Source organism: Carassius auratus, chromosome 6 (assembly GCF_003368295.1).
Source record: "Carassius auratus strain Wakin chromosome 6, ASM336829v1, whole genome shotgun sequence".
NCBI classification, from domain to species: Eukaryota; Metazoa; Chordata; class Actinopteri; order Cypriniformes; family Cyprinidae; genus Carassius; species Carassius auratus.
Window position 1 is genome coordinate 21,363,018 of NC_039248.1, and position 10,397 is coordinate 21,373,414.

The following is a 10,397-nucleotide window of genomic DNA, read 5'->3' on the forward strand; positions in this document are numbered from 1 at the left end:
TATCTTGTCGTAAACAATTATATCCGAATGTAAAATGCATTGTGTAACAATGAATATATAGTTGTTATAATGTATTAACTGTGGTGACAATTATTCACGAGATTGTACAATGCATTATAAGGCATAATTAATATATTAAAACTAGCCTATACTTTTAAAATGCATTATACATAAAGGCTTTTAGCAAAGTGTTACCTAATAATTTATTAGTGTAAATATCTGTCCAATAAGAACTCAACCAAAAGCTCTACAGGTTCCTCACCCTTTGCATGTTTATTAAATATTTTAGCTCATTTATTTGTCATCGGCTACCACAGATATATTATTTACCATGTTTAAAGCGGTTGTATGTAAGATATTTTTAACCCTGTAATATAAGAATCAAAATCATTCTGATGGTGACTTAAGTTAAATGGCTTCTGTTTCTTTCCCACACTCCCATTATAAGCGAAAGAAATTCTGCGAAAAGGGCGGATTGCTTTACGGTAGCAACAAATGCAATTACACGAGCTCAACTGTAGGGGGCTCTAAAGTCGTAAAAAATACATTCAATTCTTTAAATAAAATCGACAATAAATAAATAAAATTGTAAAAACGTCCACAGGTTCTGTCTTGTACTAAGAATTCATAAAACAATGTAGGAAAAACATTTCAGTCTTTCAGGTTTTGTTGTCTTTATCTTTTAGGATTTGGGACAGCAAATAGCTATCCCCTCCTGGCAGCTACATTCCTAAGACCCCCATGGCACGTCTGTATCTTCAGTTTCCTGCGGTCCTCTATAGCTCCACATCCCTGCCAGTTTAAAGGTTCAGCAATTTACTGCAATCTAATTAAAGAGGCCTTGTATAGGGCTCTCATTGAGGTGGGTAGTTTCCCAACATTGTCAACTCAATGAATTACAAAAGAGGAACCGCTTTAATGAGGGGGTATTAATTAGTGCAGGATTCTCTGAAATAACAGGGCTTGTTCACAATCAGGCAAAGTGACAAATATGTTGTGAGAGTGAATGTTAACCTGCATTCCAGCCTTTGCCGCTTGAATTTGCGGAATACCCATGCACGGATGCACAATCTTGTTTCAGCATATGTATGGCAGAATGACAGAGGAATCCAGGGGATGTTATGGTTCAGGATCACTGCCTTCTGGGTACCCAAGAGCTTATCTCCGTACTGATGATATGCACATGCACCCACACAGCACATGTGGCTTATTGCACAGTTAGTGTGTTTCCCTGAGTTCTGCATCAGAACACACAAGAAAGCATGCTTCCCTTACTTTTTTTCCACTCAGGAATTAAAGCTGTACAGCACTTGGCTATGTTTTTGTTAAATGAATTATGTGTTTGAGAGAAGGACTATCCAATTTAAAATTCATACCATAAAGTCTTTCTTCACCGTGCTCATGGAGTCCAAGCCCGTACATTTTAGTACGGTTTGTTAAGGCAACCATCAGTATTCCTATAGTTCTTATAGTTAGGGATTTCATTTAACCCCTAACCCCATGAATAATTTTCAGCACATTCATATCGCAAAACACTTATGCCATAGCGTGGCACCTCAACATATGGAGCTTTTTGAGACGAGGTTTTTATATGTTTTTATATTTTTGTTTTTATATTATATTATATTATTATACACTGAAGTATATATTTATATACAAATTTGTCGTCATAGTCATATACTCCACTTTTTATATTAAGTTATTGTTGTAAAATGAATAATTTTTCTAAAATTTCTAGATATTTATATTTTTATAAATATATTTAGGAGTCATATGGATCCCTTTCATTATATTGTACTGTGCTTTGCGTTTAAACATCTGAATAGTGAGATCTGCATGTGCAAGCATTACTTATATATACACATGTAAACAAAGTATAATCTTTTTAGAAAGTAAACTTTTAGTTTTGCATAGATTTATGTTGTATTATATGATGTTTGAAAAATACTTAATATACAATAATATAATACTGGTGGTTTTGTGTCCTTTCGAACTTCTGAATCAGAGTTTGGCATTTTCTTCTGACTAACTAAACACTTGATTTTTTATATTACAACTATACGAATAAAGAAACTGCAGAAAGAAATGTTTACAATGTTATTATACATTATGTTTAAAACCTTTACAGAACAAACATCTATATAGTATGTTTTGGTGCTTTTTTTGTTAATGCCGTCCTTCAGAGATCTGCTCTTAAAACTCAGAACTGGACCCAGAGCAGAATGAAATAGTGATGCTTCATGCCTTACCACACTTGACTGAACAGCAAAAATGTAAAACATTGCCTTCAGTTACAGTGGATGGTATCGTAAGCAGTGTGGACCACAGAGCACAGGTCTGTGACAGCCAGAAGAGCGTTTTTACTTTGCCGCTGTACTGCCCATTCTTTACTAATGCCAGCCATTATTCATTGTGCTGCTGATTTCAAACACGTTAAAAATAGAACAGAGACCCTCTCTCTCTTCGTTCAACTCTCCCACCCTGTCACTCAGACATAGCCTGACTATAAACCTGGAGATAAATCAGGAACCTACTGGAGGAAAAGCTCTTCACTAAACATTGCTCCTTATCTGAAACAAGCATACTCACACGTGTGCTGTACTGTGACGATCGGTAAGACAGATAAATGATAACCCAGTGGGTTAAAAACTGACTCATACAGTCTCATTGTGTTCTCTTCTAGCCTCGGAGGCCAGGATATCACTGATGGGGATCTGTGTGAGACCCAAACATCAATGATTGGTGTGACTGGAGGCCAGCGGTGAAGATGACCATATCCTCGTGGCCTGGAGTCTTATGCGGTTTAGCACACCGCCTTCAGTTGATGGCTGATTGTTATCAGCGTCGCTGTCTCCAGATCTCAGGAACATTTATCTAACTGTCCGTCAGGTTCCAGGCTTGACATTCTGCTGAAGAGCCAGTAAGTGGTCTGAACAGTGCGTCTGTAGTTTAAAGGGATATGGTAGCCACCGATCAATGCTCTGTCATTCTGTCAGCCTCATCTTATTCCCAAAGGACTTTCTTTCTGCAGTGGAGCATAAACACAGAAATGGCACTATCGGTTTTTATATACAGTTACTGAAGATTTAAGCTCCAGAAAGGATGCAAAAGCACTCTCCAAGTGTCATAAAGTGGTCCATATTTCTCAAAGCCATCTTTGTTGTTTGAAACATAACAAATTTAAGTCATTATTCCCTGATGTTTCTACTACTGCAATTGGATTATTGATTTAATGCTTTGAATTTAATTCAATGACTCAGTTGAATTTCAGCCTGTTCCTTACACAAAGCTATATACAGTATGGCTTTTAGAAGATTTCAGATATATAGTGCAGATGTCAATAGACCACTTTTATGATACTTTGTGGTGCTTTTGAGTCCTTTTTGATGTTTGAAATTGAAAGGTTTAGTGTTTGTTCAATGTAACTGCATGCAAAAGAGCCACTAGGACAATCTTTTCTCTTAAAAGAAAATCACATTGGTCTGGAATGACATGCAGGTGAGTAAATGACAATTTGGTTAAATAATTTTAAATGTATATTATAGTTATCATATTTCTTAAGTTTCTCCGTATAAAGTTTATATGAGTTCAGACTATTTGTAATATAGTGCATGAATCACATGGAACACTTTATAATAATTGTGTGTCCTTTTTAAAGCTTGAAAGCTTTATTCCCCATTCAATTATATGGAGGGAAAAAAACATTACTAGTGCGATTTAATATTTCTTCTTTTGTGCTCCATCACAAGAGTGCATGGTTGTTCAATCTTATTCTTCACTGGACGATTCTTGTCATAAACATTGCAGTTATTTTCACATTGCTTTTTAGGCAAGTGGTAATTCTTGCATGCCAAAAATGCATGGGTTACGGCTCAGCATGGCTGTACAAAGGCACAGCCGTGACCTTCTGTCACCATAGTAACACAATAACAATCCCAACTCTGTTCTCAGTGTTGTGCCTGCAGAGTCTCTTTACACAAACAGCATTCTGGGTCTTCTCTTGGCAGACAGATGAACGGGAGCTGGAATGTAAACTGCAGGCAGATTTGTGAACACGCAGCATGTCATCTTTCTTTAGCACCCTGCCGGTGACATGATTATTTTTCCACTTTTCACTATATAACCCTCCAGGTTCAAACTGGACTTCTAGCTGAGTATTATTATTAAATAAAGAGTCGTGCAAGCTGAAGACTCTCTTGGACATCTAGGGAAATAAATTATGGTACAGCAAAAATACACTGGACGTGTTTTAGAGTTTCTAGTTATAAAAACGTATATGTATAAAGAATGTTTTTATTTATTTCAATGATCTATTGTATAATCATGTAATAATGTTCTTATTTTATATGCCTATGATGCATAAAAGAGACTTATGTTAATAATGGAAACAGATAAACACTCATAATGGAAGGGCCTTTTAATCAAATGCATACAGCACTTACTATTGCCAAAGGTTGATATGAATCATCGGAGCAAATATATAATAATAATACCCAAGAAGCCAAATTACTTTATTTGTTTCTTCTAGGGGAAGTTGATGCGAGCCGTTTTTTCTGCACAAATGCCAAATTACTCAAATCCTGCCTCTACTGCTATAACAAGGAAATCCTCTTAATTCACCAACTGTTAGATCAGGAAGGAAGTACTAGAAATGGTTTTATCTTTGGTGCAAGTGCTTACGTACTAAAATACGTTTATGTTTCCCGTGTAACTGGATCCTGTTTTAACAGTTAATATTATATTATTTAAAAACTAGTAGTGTCCTTTGGGCTAAAAGAGGAGCCACTATCTATGTCTGTTGTATATTAGCCTCTAATTCACGACCTCTAAATCTATGCTTTAATACTTCTAACAAGGAAAGAATGTTTAAAAGTAATAGTGGAAGAAACAATAGCTTCTAGGCAGCGAGTTCAGCAGGTTAAAAACAGACTATAGGAATTTAACTGACTAAATACATAAGTGTTCAGTTTAGACTAAACTAAGAGTCTGTGTGTGAATATTGGACTGATATGATCATATTTTCTGGATTTGGTTGATCGCTGCTGCTGCATTTCGAACAAGCCACAGCTTATTTATGGAAACGCTGGGGCATCCAGCCAAAAGTGCATTACAATAATCAAGTCTTGAGCTTTTCTGCATCTTGAATAGAGATTTTGAAACGTAAATTTATGAGGTCGAAAAACGCCGTTGTGAATGAGAGACAAAAGAGGCCTTCAAATGCTAATGCCATGCTTGCTAATAATATCACCCAGAAAGAACAACAAAGATGGCACACTGTATTTTGCCATTGTTAGCTCAGATGTGCACAAACAAGATATTAGAAATCTGTCAAGTAGAATCTATAAACCAGGTTAGTGCCAGTCCACAAATACCACCACGGTTCATTAACATCTTAAATATAAAACAATACATGACAGAAGACGAGGCACAAATGCAATGTCCTTTGTTAACTATATTCATTGATTCACTGATTTATTCATGCATGTATGCATTCAACTGTATAAACGATTGTGGTTCAAAGATTTATTTTTGAATTAATATTCAACACTGTTAAGAATAAATAATCAATTTATTGCAGTTAGATGGCTACATGAGCCTCTGTTATTCGGATATTCATTGTCATGTAAATTCAAAATGATCACATTAGCATACAGACTACAAAGCATCATTTTAGAATTGTTCTTTTTTCACTTTTTCAGACCAACCTCCTGCGCTTGCAGTTTTTAACTGCTGCTGACCTGTAAGTTGTAAGCTACATATAAAATGAATGTGGTTCATCACCATATCACATCAAATAGAGTCTGCTCTCTGTATTGACAAAAATATGTTGTCTGTGTGCAACAGGAAGCACTTGAAGTGGAACAATGCCTGCAGAACTGCCAGAAGCTCCAGGTGGGTGACGTAGTAGCTCCTCATCTGTATTGTTCTCATAATGAATCTTGCCGTTGGAAAGTTTCTCTCACCTTGCAAAATTGGCTCTTTTAGCCAATATGGCAACTGTGGGATTTCCGCTCCCTTTCTCATCTCCTGGGACCCTGCTGAGTGACTATACTGGGGGACTTGAAGTTCCAGCTCTCGTTTGTGTATTTTACAGCACAATAACAACATCCAAATACAAAACACTTTCCCACCGAATAAAATGTGCTTGAGAACAACAACAAAAAGTCATCGTTTATAGGAACCTTTATTTTAACGTGCAGCTAATAATTATTTCCTAATGCCTCAACCACCTTAATATTTAAATGAGAAAAGTGAAACAAGTGACTATAGATTTCAGTATTATTTAACACAATCTTTAACAATAGTATTCAATTATATAAGTCTAACTCATAAACATTGGAGTCTTACACAAGGTTAAATATTCAAGGGTAAATAAAGGAGTGAAAAAGAGATGAAAAAAAAAAAGATCAGACAAATAGTTCAAACCTTGCAGAGAGACATACAAGGACAACAAATGAATTCTGACAATGCATTCTTCATGTCCTGCAGGAAATCAGCACTAAATTAGAGTATCTCTCGCTTCCCCAAGACTTCTTGTTGCAGCAGATCCGTCCAGTCTAAAAAAATGTCTCATTAACTCTTAACACCAGCAATCCTTTGTAGTGAGATTTTATCCAAAAGGACTTTTTATATAAAAATATGAGCAAGTACCAGTATGACCAAGGCTATATTTATTTGATTTTAAACAGTGAAATCAGTAATATTGTGAAATATACAATTTAAAAAACTGTTTTCGGTTTTAATATATTTAGAAATGTAATTTACTATATATAAATACACTACAAAAATATCTTGTATATACATACTATAAAATCTCAAAAAATATTGAACAGTAGACAATGTAGTCCAAATGAATCAAATGCAACAGAATGGCTTTTGCCTTTATCACAATTTATTTCAATAATGTACTGAATCACAAGTACATTTGGATGTAAAACACCAGTCACAATTGCAATGAAAAACAGATTGAATTGCACAGGAACAGGTGAGAAATGTTCCGAGCAAAGTGGGCTGATGTAACAATGATCATGAGTTCAATTTCACACCCCATATATTATACTGACTGACAGAATTTAACTCCAAAACTCATTTCAGTATTCCATTGTCATCCATTATTCTACCCATATGACAAAATCTTTTCTTCGGATTAAAAGCTACCCTTGTGCTTAAAGTAGTCTAAACAAAATGTCTGGCTGGCGGTGATAAATAGGACACAAAGTTATATTTTAGGAAACTGTAAAAAAGGATATGACTACAATAAACACTGAAACGTGATAGAGGATGAAGATCACACCCACTGCCCCAATTCACTTTTCAGAATTTACTTCTAACTCATTTACTGAGTTCAGCAAAGGCTGAATTGAAGATAAAACTGTGTAGAGCACCAGAATACGGTCTTAACCTGTTAAATGTCACCCTGTCCCGTATACGGGACGCCTACATTGACTATACTATATTACAATCAAATCTAATCTAATCTTGACAAACTATATATCGTTGGAAAGGTCTAAGACTCCCAAATATATATTTTACCAATATTTTTTGTTAAAAATTATGTAGGAAAAGTAATAGATGAATTTATGACAAGAGTGCACCCTCAGAAATCTACATTACAAAAGGAGCTTTTACCTTTGTTTAAAAAAAAAAAGACTTCCTCGTTGCCTTTTTCCCTATCACTTTTTAGAAATCATCAGAAGTTATATATCACTTGAAAACATAAAATCTCAAAATTCATCCTTCAAAACCCATTTTAAAATCAGACATTGCATTACCATGTAAATGGTACATCAAAATCATGTTACAAAATGTTTTCAGTCAAGAATTATAAAAATTTAGGTTTGTATCATGCACATTCATGTCTATCTTCAAAAACGTGAGTGACAGTTAACAGGTTAACTTAATTCTCAATATATCATATTTTGAGGCTTTTGGATTCATGAATGAAATGAAACATTTAGGTGTTTGAAAATAAAAAGGTGCATTGCTTGTAAAGTAGTAGACTAATCAGATCCAAAAAATCAAAAGGTAGGTCATAACTGTTAACTTTGCAGCTAATAAAAAGTAGTACAACGAATAGAGCAGCTTTAAAATCACATGATATTGTGGTGATCAGAAAATGCTATGAAGTGTCCATGCATGAATCTTTGGGGTGATGGTAACCTCATGGTTAGGAATCAGTTCTGGTAAACCAAAACCTGCAGGTTCAATCTCATGTAGAACTCAGCAAGACCTACTTTACTGTTGCTATGTCATAAAGCAGCCCGTTTAATTCCACTGGCGCAGAACCTGAAAATTCTGCTTTATGAACTGCCTTGAATGAAAACGAAGTTGCATAAAATCCATTTACTGAAAATAAAGGCACCCAGACCCAAACTTCATCATTAATAGACATTTAGCTTAATGGGAAATCACTTTAATATACCTAGCTTCTCAAAATACATTTCAGTGCACTCATAAAACCTTCATATACATGCGTTTCTCCTTCAACATTCTTTTTTCTTCATTCAAACTAACTGTGACAATGATGGGACCACTTTGATCGAAATTAATATACATGAATCACAGAAATAAAATAATAACATTCCAGTCATGTTAAAGGAATCGTTCACCCAAAAATGAAAATGTGCTGAAAAAGTACTCACCCCCAGGTCATCTAAGATGAAGAGGAGTATGTTTCTATATTGAAACAGATTGAAAGAAATTCAGCATTACATCATTTGCTCTGCAGTGAATGGGTGCCGTCTGAAGGAGAGTCCAAACAGCTGATAAAAACATTAATAATCCACACAACTATAGTTCAAAAACTAACTTCAAACGGTTTCTTTTGGCTAAAATACTCTAATAGAGGATCCCACCTGACAGAGTCCTCTATCCATATATTATTGCTTGCTCCATTAAAAAAAGTCAACCGGTCTGACTCAGAGGAGAAATATGCACAGATCAAGCACTGTTTAATAAAGCACTTCTTAACAAATATTTTCTTGTTTTTAATCAGCTCTTTGGACTGTTCTGATGAAACTCCTTTAAATCTTGAATGGCCTGAGGGTGAGTGGAATTTCATCCGATTTTCATTTTTAGGTCTACTATTCCTTTAAGTCCCCTCCAAGAATCTTCTGAACTCTAAACAGTGTCTAAAACAATAAGATAAATATGCTTTTCTTTCATTCATTCATTCATTCAGCTGTAGTCTCACCAGCCCATGTACACAGGCATTTCATAAAACACTTCATATCTGACGGTCCAGTAACAGTATCAGTGGTCCATATTAATTAATCAACTGCAAACGTATCTGCATGAATTTGCTTTACTCTCTGCTCTCATTGTAGTGTTTACACTATTATGAATTATTATGCATCATTGCACAATTGGTATCACAAAGGTAGTGTAACCAAACCTTGGTACGAAAGCTCACATATATTAATTAATGCTACATTGCCAATACATCTAGACAACTCAAAACCTTTAAGCCATCTTTCATTAATGCATATCAGCAATTTCATCCCAGCTTTGACTTGACCATCAACATGTCAGTACAACTTTACATATGCAGAATTACAGTATATCTCTGACCATCTCAGGAGCGTACATAGCTGCATTGTTAGCATCGGAATAGCCCAAAATCTCTCCAGAGGAGCCACTGTGTGGGATAAAGAACAGGCCTGAGAGAATGTCATGGGAGTCAGGCTGTCTACACAAACAAGAGGACGAGAATCGAGATTAGTGTTGAATTATAGCATTCCAGGGAATTTCAGAACCCTTCTGCATACCTTCATGTTGACTGAGCCTCATTACTGACATTCCTCGAGCCATCATCACCTTGGCTATTATTACTATGACACTGCTAAAAAGGTAGGATCCTAGACTTTCTCCATGAGACTGGGAGAGTTGATCTAGAGGTCACATAGTGTCAAAAACAGCATGGAAGCAGCACATACTGCTGCCGTTAGGTGCATAAGGCTTTATATTCATGTGCGTCTGCTCATATTGCCACTAAATATTACACTGAGCACAAGCTCAGAAATGTGGTCAGCTAGCCACTGATGAAGAATTGATATGAAACCAACAACAACAACAAAACATACATACATAAGACATGCAATGCTGCCCACTTAAGAAACTGCAAAGACAGCTTTGGAGGTATAACAGTAACGCTGCAAAACTTCTGTTCTTGACGAGTATTTTTGTCTAATTTTCCAGTAAAATAGTCTAAAAATCCTTCAAACAAAATACACGTACAGTACATATACAATTTAAAACTACATAAAGAATTGTTTTCAATAATATAAATTTGGGGTCTGTAAGATGTTCTTACATTTTCTTTTAAAGAAGCCTCTTATGCTCACCAATGCTGCATTTAATTGTAAATTTTTTTTTAACAAATAGTTAAAGACTGCAAT